The 15,073-nt window shown below is 37.6% G+C and overlaps 1 long non-coding RNA gene across 1 annotated transcript; it reads left to right on the top strand.

Moving 5' to 3' along the window:
* Positions 1 to 4,452: 4,452 nt before the first annotated feature.
* Positions 4,453 to 6,407, top strand: LOC136070271 (uncharacterized). Its single transcript, XR_010631549.1, has 2 exons — positions 4,453 to 5,416; positions 5,529 to 6,407. It is a non-coding gene; the product is annotated as an uncharacterized LOC136070271 (long non-coding RNA).
* The last annotated feature ends 8,666 nt before the right edge of the window (positions 6,408 to 15,073 follow it).

Raw genomic sequence — 15,073 nt, 5'->3', positions numbered from 1 at the left:
AAGGTGGTCGTGATAATGTTCAAACATGTAATGTCACCATTCTTGATAATGAAGCTCAAAATAATTTAGAGGATAGTCAAAATATTAATGATCAACCTAATTATATTCCTACAAATATTTTTGATCCAAGTCAATGGAAAACTATTGATATAAAATTAAGAGATTTGTTAGTAGAAAATGGTCCAATAAGAGTTGATGATCTAAACTTTCCTATAGATAAGAACTCTAGACATTTTTCTACTACGCATTATATTTGAAAATTACCAAATGGGGAGAAACATGATAGAAAATGGTTAGTGTATTCGAAAGAAGTAGATAGAGTATTTTGTTTTTGTTGCAAGTTGTTTAATTCAAAATCTAATACAAATCAACTAGCTAGTGGAGGAACTAAGGATTGGAAAAATATTAGTTCTATTCTTAAAAATCACGAAACAACCAATGAGCATATTACTAATATGAATACTTGGATTGATTTAGAACTAAGATTATTGAAGAATAAAACAATTGATAAAAATGTCCAAGAACAAATTAAGAAAGAGAAAGATCATTGGAAAAAAGTATTATTAAGAATAATAGCGGTGGTAAAAAATCTTGGTAAAAATAATTTGGCATTCCGAGGAAAAACGAAAAGATCTATCAAGAAAATAATGGAAATTTTTTAAGTATAATTGAAATGATTGCAGAATTTGATCCAGTAATGCAAGAACATGTTCAACGTATTCAACATGGTGCAATCCATAATCATTATCTTGGTCATAATATACAAAATGAAGTGATACAATTATTAGCAAATGAAATTAAAAGTAAAATTATAAAAAAGATTAAATAAGCAAAATACTTTTCAATTATACTTGATTGTACCCCGATGTAAGTCATCAAGAACAAATGACTCTCATACCAAGATGTGTGGATATTTCAATAAGTCCGATAAAAATAGATGAACATTTTGTGGAATTCTTAAACGTAATGATATTCTGGAAAAGGTCTTTTCAATGAAATTATAAATGCAATAAAAAATCTTGAACTTGATATTAATGATGTACGTGGACAAGGATATGATAATGGGTCTAATATGAAAGGGAAAAAACAAGGGATACAAAAAAGAATTCTTGATATAAATCCTAAAGCATTTTACACACCATGTGGTTGTCATAATCTCAACCTTGTCTTATGTGATATGGCTAATTCTTGTCCTAAAGCTATATCTTTTTTTGGAGTAGTACAACGTATATACACACTATTTTCTTCTTCCACAAAGTGATGGAAAATTTTACAAGATAATGTGATAGGTTTAACTCTTAAGCCATTGTCACAAACACGTTGGGAAAGTCGAATTGAAAGTGTGAAAGCAATAAAATTTCAAGTTCTAGAAATAAGAGATGCTTTGTTACAATTGGCAAAAACAAGTGAAGATCCCAAAACAAAAAGTGAAGCTGATTGTTTAGCAACATATGAGATTGAAAGTTTTGAGTTTTTGCTAGCTATGACTATTTGGTATGACATATTATTTGCTATTAACTCTGTTAGTAAAAATTTACAATCGAAAGACATGCACATTGATGTTGCTATGATCAATTAAAAGGTCTCATGTCTTTTTAAAAAAATATAGAGAAGATGGATTTACATCTGCTATGAATTCATCTAAAGAAATTGCAACCAAAATGGAAATAGAGCCTATATTTCGTGAAAAACGTATAATTCGTAGGAAGAAATAGTTTGATGAGAATGTCAATGATGAGATAACACAATCTGCTGAAGAATATTTTAGAATTAATTATTTTTTATATATAGTAGATCAAGCTATTTCTTCAATTGAAAGTAGGTTTGAACAATTTCAAATATATGAAAATATTTTTGGTTTTTTATTTAATTTTGAAAAACTAAAATCACTAGATGATGATAGTTTGAAAAAAAATTGTCTTAATCTTGAATGTTTTCTCACACATGAAACTCATTCTGATATTGATGGTTTAGATTTATATTCAGAACTAAAAGTTTTAAAAGAAGTTTTGCAAATAAATGATAACTCTCCAATTAATGTACTAAATTATATAAAGAGGCTAGAATCTTTTCCAAATGCATGTATTGCTTTCAGAATATTATTAACTGTACCTGTTACAGTTGCTTCCGCAGAAAGAAGTTTTTCAAAATTAAAATTAATAAAATCCTATTTAAGATCAACTATGTCACAAGAAAGATTAAGTGGTTTAGCTATATTATCAATTGAAAAAGAAATGTTAGCAGAACTTGAATGCAAAAATTTAATTAGTAATTTTGCCTCTCAAAAAGCAAGAAAATAAATTTTAATTGAAAAAAATATATGAATTTATAATTAAATATAATAAAAGGCCCCGTTTAAAGCTTTCGCCTAGGGCCCCAAATTCATTGAGCCGCCCTAAAGAAAAGTGTCACAAGCAACAAAAGATTTGACTTAGGGCAAGTTAAGACCAACATGAGAAGGCTCATATAAGATCTTTCTTACTTAAGAAAAGGACGCTACAATCTAGAAGACAAGAAAAAACTACCTCGGCCATGGAATGTTGAGCACCTCAAGTGGTTATCAACGGGGAATTTTTTGGACTTAATTGTATTGCTAATGCTTATTGATAAGATGAAACAAAGAAAAAAAAATTCGACAAGAAATTGTTCGTACAATGTAGAAAGCCTAAAAAACCAAAGGCTCATTTAGGGCCCAATAAAGGCAAAGGCTCAATGCCCAAAAAAAAGCCATAGGCTCGTTTAGGGCCCAATAAAGGCAAGGGCTCAAATTAAAGCCCAAAAAAGCCAAGGCCCAATTAGGGCCTAATAAAGGCAAAGGTTTAAATCAAAGCCCAATAATGCCAAAGGCTCTTTTGAATCCCAAGTAGGCAAAGACACACTTAAAGGCAAATTGCCCAATAAATTTATCCATGAGGTCAACAATCTACCTAAAAGAATAATCGTAATAAAATCGATCTATTCAAGGGTCATTTCACCGTTAATACGGCTAGCAAAGTGGGTGCAGAGCGTTGAATGTAGAGGTGATGGATGCTTTATCTATACCCTTCCTTCATCCACTCAATGACAAACCTTTCTTCCTTTCCTCGATCATGTGTCTGGTGGTCTTCATAGCCAGACCTCGGCCATTCCAAGAATGTATCAGTATCCTCGGGTTCCTCAAGCACGCTGATCTTCTTGGGTTTTGTGATTGCGTTATCATCTTTGCTCCAAGGATTCCCTTGACAAAACCTTTCAAGGTGTGCCCCTTTTGTCTTGATCTCTTCCCATTTATTCTTGTCCTCAATTTGCATGCTCTTGTCCTCGGTTTCTTGTCCTCCCACAATAGCCCCCTAAAACCTTACTTCCCGAACCTTCTAGGGAAGAGGGGTTTCGGTAGTTGTAGGGAATCACTTGGCATGGTCTAGATGTGTTCCCACGTAGGGATGTCTTTTCAACTGATTGAGACACGCTTTTGTCGTTTTGGAATCCACGACGTGACAATAAACACTACGGACAACTCCTTGTCACCCACGTTTTATGGTAAGATTATGATCCAACAGTCCTAATTCTTTAAGGTAAAGGAGCGGGAAAATTGCCGCTCCTTTTTCACCTCTATATAAAGAGGGGGTGGAGTGATTTTTCTTCACTTTACTTTGAGTGAAAATAAATCTTACTCCTGAAAACTTGTCTGAAGAGCCCCTTCTCTTCCTTTGCCTTATAAGGGTATCAAGATTCTTCTTTTTATTAGGATCAAGACATTCCACTTTTCTTTATTTCTTAGAATGGGTAGTTTTTATTTTATTTTATTTTATTTTTAACTTAGTTGATACCCCGAGCATAGGACAGAATTTAAAAAAAAATATACAATCCCAAGTGAGATCATTATAGAGCATTGTAACTTAGGGGAATGGCATAAGAAAAGGCCCACCAGGGCTGTAGCAATCCTTTTGATTGCTTTTGTAGAAGACAGGATGAGAATTCTCATGGGTAAAGTAACTAGAGATTTTTTGTGCCTTTTTAGGCTTTGTCCCACTCAATGTGCCCTTAACTTGGTTAGAATACTAGGTAGTGTGGACATATTGAACGATAAGATGAGTGTAAGCCTAACTCACCATGATGTCAACTAGGTATATAGTTGTTAAAATAGTAAAGAGACGAGATATTACTTTAAAATTAGGGTCCCTACTGTTAGATTAATTTCTTGCCTTCTTGAGACCAATAAAGGCATGGATAAGGACTTCATCATCGTTTTAGGAGAATGGCATTATGGGCTACATTGTTTGACCAAGGATGGGACACCATGTGGGGTGGCTTAGAAATACATGTAAAGTTAAACATCTGCTACTAAGGAAATCGAAAAAGAAAAAAAAAATTATTATCTCTGATCTTTTCTATTTACTTTTTTTTTTTTTTAAAGCTTTTTTTTTTTTTTTTTTTTTTTTTAGATAAGAAGGCCACTGCTAAGAGACGAAGCTTGGTGAATTTCGAGGATCACAAAAAAATTTTAAAATTTGAGATCTTCCTTTAAAGAGATGGTCATCTCCGAGTTGCACACATCATTTTCGGGTACGAGCCAATATCCACCTGGTTTTAGAGTTTGAAGCACGTAATCAAGGCTAATGATGCTCAGCTTGCAAGGATCGACATTGCTGCTGCAAGATTCATTCGAAACCCCCCTTCTACTAGAACTCAGTACGTAGAGCTTTCCACACATCAAGTCACCCAACTTATCACAGAAAGGGAGGAACCTATACCATATGAGGACGAAGCCGAGGTCTAGTCTAAAGGGGTCGAGGAAGAAGATTTCCAAGACGTTGCTAGTAAGGAGGATTTCAAGATTTTTTATTGTCTCGACATGATCGAGGACACAACAACAACCTCTACTTCAGTAGTCGTCATAGTTAGTGCCAACCAAGAGGCTACTCAAGTTCCTGATTATGGTGATTGAGAAAAGAGTACCTGACCTGCTAGCCCTGCTAGAATCCCATGCCGGTGAGGCTACTCCAGAAGTGCTCGTAGTATCGAGGCCTTCTACTCTGGCTCCTCCTTCTCCCTCTCAAACTGATCACACTGATAGGAAGAGAAAAATGGAAAGAAAGCAAGAAAAGAGGTTGTCGAAGAGGGGGAGATCTAAGAAGAAACTCCCCTAGAAAAAACTAGGGGGTCAAAGGCCACTTGAACCTAGTAGAGGATGGGTGGGGAGGTTATCGAGATCACCCCTGAACATCGATCCCAGGTTCCATCCTGGAATCCTCCTCTGGTTTTGGATAGGGTTCCTCTTCCCACAAATTCCTTCATCAGAGACTTTGATAATGGGAGGTCTGGTTATGTGGCCAACGATGTGGAACAAGTGCTTCTGTTACGTCGGGATATGGCTATGCCTCTAAATCTAAAGAAGCACGAGATATTTCTATCCCTAAAAAGGGATTTAGCCCTGGTACATTTGCACACCATCTTTCTTGCACACACATGCGCACACACACACACATATATATATAATTATTTGAACTTCCCTTATAAGTTTGACAGATGATTCTTGTCTTTTTAAGGCAACGCAAGCAGCTTATGTTGCAGAGGAATGGGTGGATTAGACCTTGTCCGAGCAAAATGAGGAGGCCAAGTGTTACGCCGCCTAGAAGGCCTAGGCCCAGTTTGAGAAGAAGCTGAAAGAGACTCTTTCCAAACTGGCCGAGTACAATAAAGCTCAGAAAAGTACTGAGGCATCCATTGTAAGCTTTAAGAGGCAAACTCGAGAACAACTTCAACACCTGAAAGAAGCTAAAGGATAGCTAGTCCTTGCCCAAGAAAAAATTGGGGAACTAGCCAAGGATCTAGAGCAGAAAGATGAGGCTATTTCCAAGGCCAAGCAAACAACCTATAACCTGGGGTAGACGAAGACTGAGGCTCATCTCAAAGCTCAGCTTACTACTATATGCCAAGGTTCTTCCTCCAAACTTGGGTTGAGGCACTAAACACTGCTAGAGTAGATTAATCCTTGGAGTTGAGGAATCTTGAGAAGGTTTTATATCCTCCTGCACTCAGGGCTAAAGCAATCACTCCTGCTCAATGCAATGTGGCACCCTCAACCCCACAAGCTTTAACTGAGACACAGGACCTTGCTCAAGGCAACGTTGCTCCTTCAACCCCATAGGCTTCCACTGAGGCAAAAGGCCCTGTTCAAGGTAACACTGCACCCTTGGCTTCATAGGCCACTACTGAAGAAAGGAATCCCTAAGAGGCCGATAAGAATAAGGGACCAAAAGTACAAGAAAAATAAAATTAGGAGTTGGACTTATTTATGATTCTTGTAACAGGGGTTTTGTTGCCTTTCTTTTCAAAAAAATCTAGCCCGTAGATGGGCCTATTTGTTGTTAACTTTATTTTCCATTATCTCCCCTTATTATCAATCAAGGAGGATCTTTACTTTATTATTGGCTTCTTCCATTTCTGCCATTTTTTTTTAGTATATTTGCCTTGATATTTGCTGCTTTCACATAACTTGTATAACAACACCGTACTTTGGAGCTTTACAATGGAATCTCTATAAGCTATCAATCCTAATGGCCACACTTTTCCATGGCCTTACTTCACTTAACTATTTAGATGCTAATTTACTCGAGGCAAGTGATCTGAGGAATCGAACTTGGCCAAGGTTTTCTTCAACCCTTAGGCTTTTTACGCATTAATTTGCCCAAGGCAAGAGATCTGAAGAATCTAACTTGGCCAGGGTTCTGTTTAATCCTTAGGCATTTTAGGTGTTAATTTACCTAAGGCAGGTGATCCAAAAAATCTGACCTAGTTGAGGTTCTATCTAACCCTTAGGCATTTTAGGCGTTAATTTACCCAAGGCAGATGATCCAAGGGATCTAACCTGGCTGAGGTTCTGTTTAACCATTAAGCATTTTAGGTGTTAATTTACCTAAGGCAGGTGATCCGAAGAATGTGATTTGGTCGAGGTTCTATTTAACCCTTAGGCATTTTAAGCATTAATTTACCCAAGGCAGTTGATCCAAGGGATCAAACCTAGTTAAGGTTTTGTTTAACCCTTAGGCATTTTTTTCCAAGTTAGTAGGTAAATGATAAGCTCCCACTCCAGTTACAAAAGTTAATTTGTATGGTCCTTCCCAATTATGCCCTAGTTTTCCCCAAGCAAGATTCTTCATGCTTCCAACGACTCTTCTTAGGACAAGGTCCCCTAGCACAAACGCCTTTGTTTTAACACCCTTCTAATATCCTTGCCTAAGTTTCTATTGGTAGTGTGCCAACCTAATGATGGCAACTTCACTTTGCTCTTCCTCTAAGTCCAAGCTATTGGAAAGAAGTTGTTCATTCTTGTTGTTATCAAACTGGTCGATTCTCATTGTTAGGAGGCCTGTCTTGAGAGGGACGATTGCCTCAGAATCGTATGCATGGAAAATGGGGTTCTCATGTTTATCTTCTTAGAGTAGTGATGTATGCCTATAAAACATGGGGTAACTCATCTACCCATCTAACCTTTGCTTCCTCCAACCTTTTCTTCAATCTGTCCACAATGACTTTGTTAGTGGCCTTGGCTTGCCCATTGCCCTGCAAGTATGCTAGAGTGCAATATCTATTTTTTATGACTAACTCACAACAATACCTTCAAAAGGCTTTACTATCGAACTGAAGGCCACTATCTGATATGAGTGTATTTGGGATTCTGAATCTTGTAACAATATTCCTCCACACAAACTTCTTCACGTCTTGATCTCAGATGTTGGCAAGAGGCTCGGCTTCGACCTATTTGGTGAAATAGTCAATCGCAACGAGGAGGTATCACCGGTTGCCTGTAGCTTTTGGGAATGGCCCAACAATATCCAATCCCCATTGTATGAAGGGCCACAGGCTGGTCAGGGGGTTCAGTGCTCCTTTTGGTTGATGAATGTTCAGGGCATACCCTTGGCATTGATCACATTTTTTAACGAACTCCTAGAAGGACTTCTGCATGCTCGGTCACTAGTATCCTTGGGTTAGTACTCTGTGTGACAAAGACCTTCCCCTAGTGTGACTGCCACAAATTCCCTTGTGGGGCTCTTCTAGTAATGTTTCAATTTCCTCGAGGTGGATGCATAGTAGATAAGGGCCTGAATATGACCGTTCGTATAGCTTCTGTTCCTCCGAAAGCCAATTTTTTGGTGCTTTTCTTCTGGTTTTTTCTACTTCGGCTTTGTCATCGAAGGTTCCATCTATAAGGAATGAGACTATTGGGTCCATCCAACTTGGGCTTATACATATCGTATTTAACCCGACTAGAGTCTGGTTGTCATAACTAGATGTCACCGGATTTTCCACCAGTATAATTCTTGGTAGGCTTCCTCCAACCGAGGTAGCTAAGGTTTCCAATGAATCAACAAGAGAATTTTTGCTTCGAGGTACTTGTTCCAGGGAGAAACTTAAAACCAGACTACAATTCCTTTACTTAGTTTAAGTACCACTGCATCCTCAGGTCCTTTGCCTTGAACTTCCCCCATACTTGCCCAGCGATGAGCCTTAAATCACAGTATACTTTACCACTTTACCTCCAAGCTTTTTAACAATATTTAGCCCCACTAGAAGAGCCTTAAATTTGGCCTTATTGTTTGTGGCTGAAAAACCCAACCTCATGGACTTTTCTAGGGTCCCTAAATCCTTAAACCCTTTTGGTTGGTTGCCCCATCTACAAATAACTCCCAAGACAGTTGAGGTGAGACTGCGTTTATCATAACTTTATTCTCAGGCACTTCTACCTCCTCGGGATCAATTTGTTCCGTACACTCAGTGAATTCTACTATTAAGTCAGTAAGGATTTGCCCTTTCACAGTCATCCGAGATAGGTACTGGATGTCGAACGCTCCCAATATTGTTCCCCACTTTACCATTCTTCCCGTGTAGTCTGATTTTCGAAGCAACGCCTGCAAAGGTAAATGGGTGAGAATGACAACAGTATGAGCTTGAAAATAATGAAGGAGCTTTTTTGTGGCATGGATGATAGCCAGAATAGCTTTTTCCAAGGGGAGATATCGGATTTCAGCTTCTTGGAGGGACTGGTTGACATAATAAACTAGCTTTTAGGCCCCTTCCTTAATTCATACCAACACTAGACTCACTTCATGTGTCGTGATGGTTATATAAGCATATAAGACCTCTTCTTTCTCTGGCATGGTCAGGATTGGTGGATGAGCTAAGTATTTTTTTAATTGGTGGATGAGCTAAGTATTTTTTTTTTTTTTTAACTCCTTGAAGGCTTTATCACATTCCTTAGACCATGAGAAATCCTTCCATTTATGAAACAATTGGAAGAATGGTCTACACCAGTCGACTAACCTAGACATGAATCTGTTTAAGGCCGTCGTCATACTGGTTAACCGCTGAACCTTTTTCAAATTCGGAAGTGGGTGCAGATCGTGAATAGCCTTAATCTAATCGGGGTTAACTTAATTCCCTGGTGAGTAATCATGTAACCCAGGAATTTTCCCGACCCCATGCCAAAAGAAAACTTTGAGGCATTCAAGCGAAGTCTATGCTTCCTCAAGATTGAAAAAACTTTGCCTAAGTTTCCTAAGTGCTTTGATATCTCCTTAATTTTTACCACCATGTCATCAATATAGGCCTTAACATTTTTGCCAAATTGAGCTTCGAACATCCTTGTCACCATCCTCTGGTAAGTGGATCTAGCATTCTTTAGGTCGAAAGGCATTACTTGTTAATGGTAATTCCTTGTTGGAGTAAGAAAAGTAGTTTTCTCTTGGTTTAGCAATACTAGTGGAATTTGGTGATAACCCTGGACAACATTTAAGAAGCTCACTCGAGGATGGCCAAAGGTTGCATATACTAATTGATTAATCCTCAAAACAAGGAAAGGGTCCTCGGGACAAGCTTTGTTCAGATTTGTGAAGTCCACACACACTTTCCACTTGCCAGATTTCTTTTTGACAACCACTGTATTAGCTAACCATTCAGGATTGAAAACTTCTTTGATAGCCCCAACCTAATTAAGCTTAAGAACTTCTTCTTTTACTGCATCGGAGTGTTCCTTAGATGATTGTCGAGGTTGTTACCTCTTCAGCACTGCACTTGGATTGACATTCAAGTGATAACATATGAATTCCAGGTTCACTCTTGGGGCCTCATATGCATTCTAGGCAAAAAATATCTAAGTTGTCCTTTAAGTCAGCAACTCCTCTTTTTAGGGTGGCAAAAGTTGAGTTCCTACTTGGAAGTATCTCTCCTTATCATCTCCAATCATGACCTTTTCCAGCCCCTCACATCGCGCCATTTAATCCGAGGACACTGATAGGTCGGTCACAGATTGCTACGAAGTAGGGTTTGAACCTGAGGGGCTAACTTCTAGCCCTTGATATTGTAGGAAAAATGCACGGAACGGAATATAAATGGATCTACTTCATTCATGTAAGATAGCATGTGGCATATGAGTTTCGGAAAAAAAGAATGAGAGAGCATACTTTGATGCAGTGAAATTTAAAACAAATGAAGATTGGACTTGAGATCACTTTCAATCTTCACTCCAATTCCACAATGTGCCCAAGATGTGTGGTCTCTCAATCAGTTCTATATGTGATATTTCAAGAGAATAATCAAATGTCTCCTTATTGAAGAACTCTTATTCTTTTTCCTTTTCAATCACACATATATTTATGCACTTAGGTAGTTACTTTATTTAATAACTCTTTTTAAATAAATAACTAATTATCTAATTGGGTTAGCCTTTTGGGCCAGCCCAATTAGGCTTTAGTGTGTGGCTTTGGAGTGGAACCTAAAAGGGATAAATAAAACTCTAGGTCCAATGGGCTTAAGACTTTTTTGTCAACTCTTAACAAGCCCAAAGTTACCATTAATTATATTTAATACCACTATATAAGTATAATTGCACTCTAGGCCTTATTAATAAATTATATTCCAAGACTTTATTAAACATTTAACCCCTTCATGAAAATATTCATAGTGATACAAATTCATAATATGTAACTATCACTTTGAAGATTACTACATCTTGATCCTTGAGTACCCGGTTTAATCCTTCAAGTTATTCATATATATATTTTATGAAATCTAATTTCATAAAATATAGACTTTAGTAACTCTTTACCAAAGTGGTTAGGCCTAATACTCTGAATAACCAATCTCATTAAACTTATCTCAAGGGAATATTTTATATCTCTATAAAGAGACTATGAATTCCATCTTGAGAATATGTGTTCCTTCAACATTACGTGTGGTTGCCTAACATACTGAAGTTTTGACCGTTTGTCTAGATCTCACTTCTGATATATTAAACCAACCTACATTTCATAATCGAGTTCACTATTCTCTCAGGATTGAGGGTTTATGTAAACGAGAAGTCGTGAGATTTATTATTCGTTTGACAGTTGTTAATAAAATAATAAATCCCACAACAATCCAGTTCAATATGTTTTATATACTTAAAACATATTAACATATCAATTAGAAGTCTCCACTTCCATGATCAAGACAAATCATCTTAATTGACATGTTATAGTATTTGCAAATGAAATGCCCAATTTCATCATCGATTACGAACTAAGATTTTGAGTTTACAAAGAACTTGTGATTTATATCTTTTGTGATTAAATCACATAAATCACGTACAATGCATCTCAAGGACTATACGATAATGTCCAAATATTCATGCTACCATTATTTTAGATTATAATAAAACAAGTTTATTAGATAGAACATAATGTCATGCATAATTTCATACATAGTATACAATAGGATTTTAGGGCACTAAACCTAACAAATGTATGATCATTGCTACCATACATTGTCTGGCGATAGATTGACATCCCAGCAACTCCTCAACCCTTCCTTCAGTCTTATACTTCACCTTTACATGCAGGGTGGAAGATACAGCCCCCATAGCATGGAGCCACAGCCTTGCCAGGATTGCCATATAGGGCAAGTAAGCCTCAACTACAATGAAATCCATGTTCACCGCTTCCTTTCCTATCTAGACTGGTAGTCTGATCATACACTTGGGAACAATGGTCTTACTATCGAATCTGACTAGTGGGACATCATACTTGCTAAGATCTTCGGGCTTCAATCCCAGGCCTTTATAAAAATCCAAGTACATGATTTCAGCCCCACTTCCCTGGTTTAACATTACCTTTTTTACATCGAATCCACCAATTCGGAGGGTTACTACGAGTGCATCATTATGTGGTTGAATTGTTCCTTCCTTATCGGCCTAAAAGAAACCTAGGATAGGCTACTCTTCAGGTCTGATTTTCTTATGTGGTTCACCTTCTTCATTAACCTTTGATTGCAGAGATATCATCATTGCCCCACTTATAGAGTTGGAATCCCTCATTGAGGCTGCAAAGATAACATTGATAGTTCCTAAAGATGACCGTGGCACGGCATCCCTTTGGGGCCTTGACATGGACTACTTTCCTCGTCCAAGAGGTTGGTGCATGAATTGTTTCAACTTCCTTGCTCTGACCAATTGGTTAAGAAATACATGTAACATCCTGCAGTCCTCCGTTGTATAACCTCGATCCTTATGATACTGGCAATAGAGATTTTGGTTTCTTCTGGTGGGGTTTCCTTCCATTTTATTGGGCCACTTAAAATAGGGCTCGCCCTTTATTTTTCCAACACTTGGTAGATGAGCTCTTTGAATACTGAAATCATCACATAGGCATTGATGGGCTTTTGAGAATCTTGGTTGAAGAATTCCCTCCTAAGTTGGCTTGATCCGAACTGATTTGACCAATTATCTCTTTGGTCGGGTATGAAGATTTTAGACTTCTTCTTACTCTGGCTTTGATCATCTTCCACCATTTTGTGCTCCTCGATATGATCCATCAACTGGTGCATATTTTGAGGGGGTCTAATGGTGAGGGACTTCCTAAGGTCCAATTGTGTAGGGAGCCCTACCTTAAAGGTTTTGACGGCTATGTCCTCAAAATCCTTGTCAATTTCATTATTTGTGCCTTATAGTGAAGGTGTCGGTGCAAACAATCCACTTTATGTCTAAGGTTGTGCACCTCCTCATTATGTCAGTGACGACTAATTGGGCAAGTATAACTTTGGCTAGTATGATCTGTGTGAACAGATGGGGCCCTCTGGCTAGGGGTGCGAGCTACGCCACGATCCCTTCTTCGTTCAAGGTTTACAAACTAGTCTCTATGTTGGGACCCCACAAATTCTTCACTACCACTATGGGCTAAGGAACCGCTCCTTCTAGAATTTGTCATTTCACTTATAAAAGATTGCATGTAAGGGTATTAGGTGAAATTTCCCACAGACAGTGCCAATTATGGTGGGTCAAAATTAGATAAGTAAGATTTCAACCTTGCACAGTTAATTTATAGAGATGGGATGCCAATTAACCTTATTTACCCTTTTTAATAAGTCTATAAGGTGATATTGAAATGGATATTCGATATATATAAGCCAGGTAAAGCAAAACAACATATGTCTGGGATTTATACAACAATGCTCCTCGGTTTTAGGCTGAGGTAAAGGTTAACACTTGTTCTTGAACTACACTATTCTCACACTCTCTCTCTTCTTTTTCTTTGATTCTTGATCCCCCTTCTTGTAGGGATCTCTTTCCTTGATATTGTCATCTAGATTGCATCTTGGCCTTCCACTTGGAGGGCCAAGGATTTTTCTTTAGATACCTGTCCCATTAAGGCCTTACTAGAAGGTTTCTTTGTTAGGTTATGAGCTATGATGACACTATTCAGGAGTCATTCCACCATTAATATAGCCAGCTAAGTAGGTGCAGAGCATTAAATATAGAGGTGATGGATGCTTTATATGTGCCCTTCATCCACTCAATGACAAACCTTCCTTCCTTCCTTTGGTCATGTGCCTGGTGGTCTTCATGGCTAGACCTCGGCCCTTCCAAGAATGTATCTGTATCCTCGGGTTCCTCGAGCATGCCTATCTTCTCAGGTTTTATGATTGCATTATCATGTTTGCTCCGAGGATTCCTTGACAAAACCTTCCAAGGTGTGCTCCTTTTGTCTTGATCTCCTCCCGTTTATTCTTGTCCTTGGTTTGCATGCTCTTGTCCTTGGCTTCTCGTCCTCCCACAATATATATATATATATATATATCTAAAAATAAGGGTCGTTTGCTATGGCTTCGTCAACAACACCCTCTTCTTGAACTCCTCCGATAGCCTTCTATCTAAATCTTGCAACTATGACCACCCTATATGGCATTGCGTGTGTATGGAAAGAAGGGAAACAAGTGGTGTCACTTAAAAAAAAAACATGCACAGTGGGAGTGAATTATGATAGTAAGCCATTTTAATCACGGTTCGGGACTCATTACCAATCATTGGGTTTTTCTAGGCATGATTGGTCGCCTATTTCTTTTTGATTTTATTGTCAAGCCTTGGTTAAGAAAAAAACATTTTTTTTTTCTAATCTAAAAGGATGGTAAAAAATTCTTGATTCATGGATTTGGAAGTTTGTTTATGCATGGGGCAGGTGTAGTAGAAATAATCAATTCCCTTTCAAGGATCATTTCTTTTGGGTCATCTACTCCTTAGACAAGACTTTTTAAAATTATTTCTTTCCTTTCTTTTGCCATTGAGCATTTTACTCCACCCTTTATATCTTTTCTTAAGTTCCTTTTGCAAGAACACTAACTCGGCCACAGGTTCCTTAGTTCCCTCAAGGCCCACAATCCAGTTCCAAGTATTGGGCTTTCCTTATTATAATCTTTTGGACCTCAACACATTGCATGTTCATCTCATCCAATCATGTTCATCATTGTACACATATGCATGTTCATGTTACAATTCATGTCTTAGCTCTACTTACCTCACTACTTCATCACCACATCACCTATGCAATCAATGCATGTTCATGTTCATGCATATGTTCATGTGTTCATCAAACACATTAAACCCTAATCTTTTATTCAAGAAAATAAACATGTGAGCATGTTATTCTACAATTTTTAATCTTAAACATGTGAAAAATAAGTCATGCAGAACCTAATCATGGATATATACTAAGCAAAACTAAGCAAAACAGAAAGAGGTCATAAAACAAACAAGTTTTGGGCTTCTAGGTTGATCACGCATGCA

This window comes from Quercus suber, unplaced genomic scaffold (genome assembly GCF_002906115.3).
Source record: "Quercus suber isolate HL8 unplaced genomic scaffold, Cork oak 2.0 scaffold_222, whole genome shotgun sequence".
Lineage (NCBI taxonomy): Eukaryota > Viridiplantae > Streptophyta > Magnoliopsida > Fagales > Fagaceae > Quercus > Quercus suber.
This window is presented reverse-complemented; position numbering and strand designations above follow the sequence as displayed.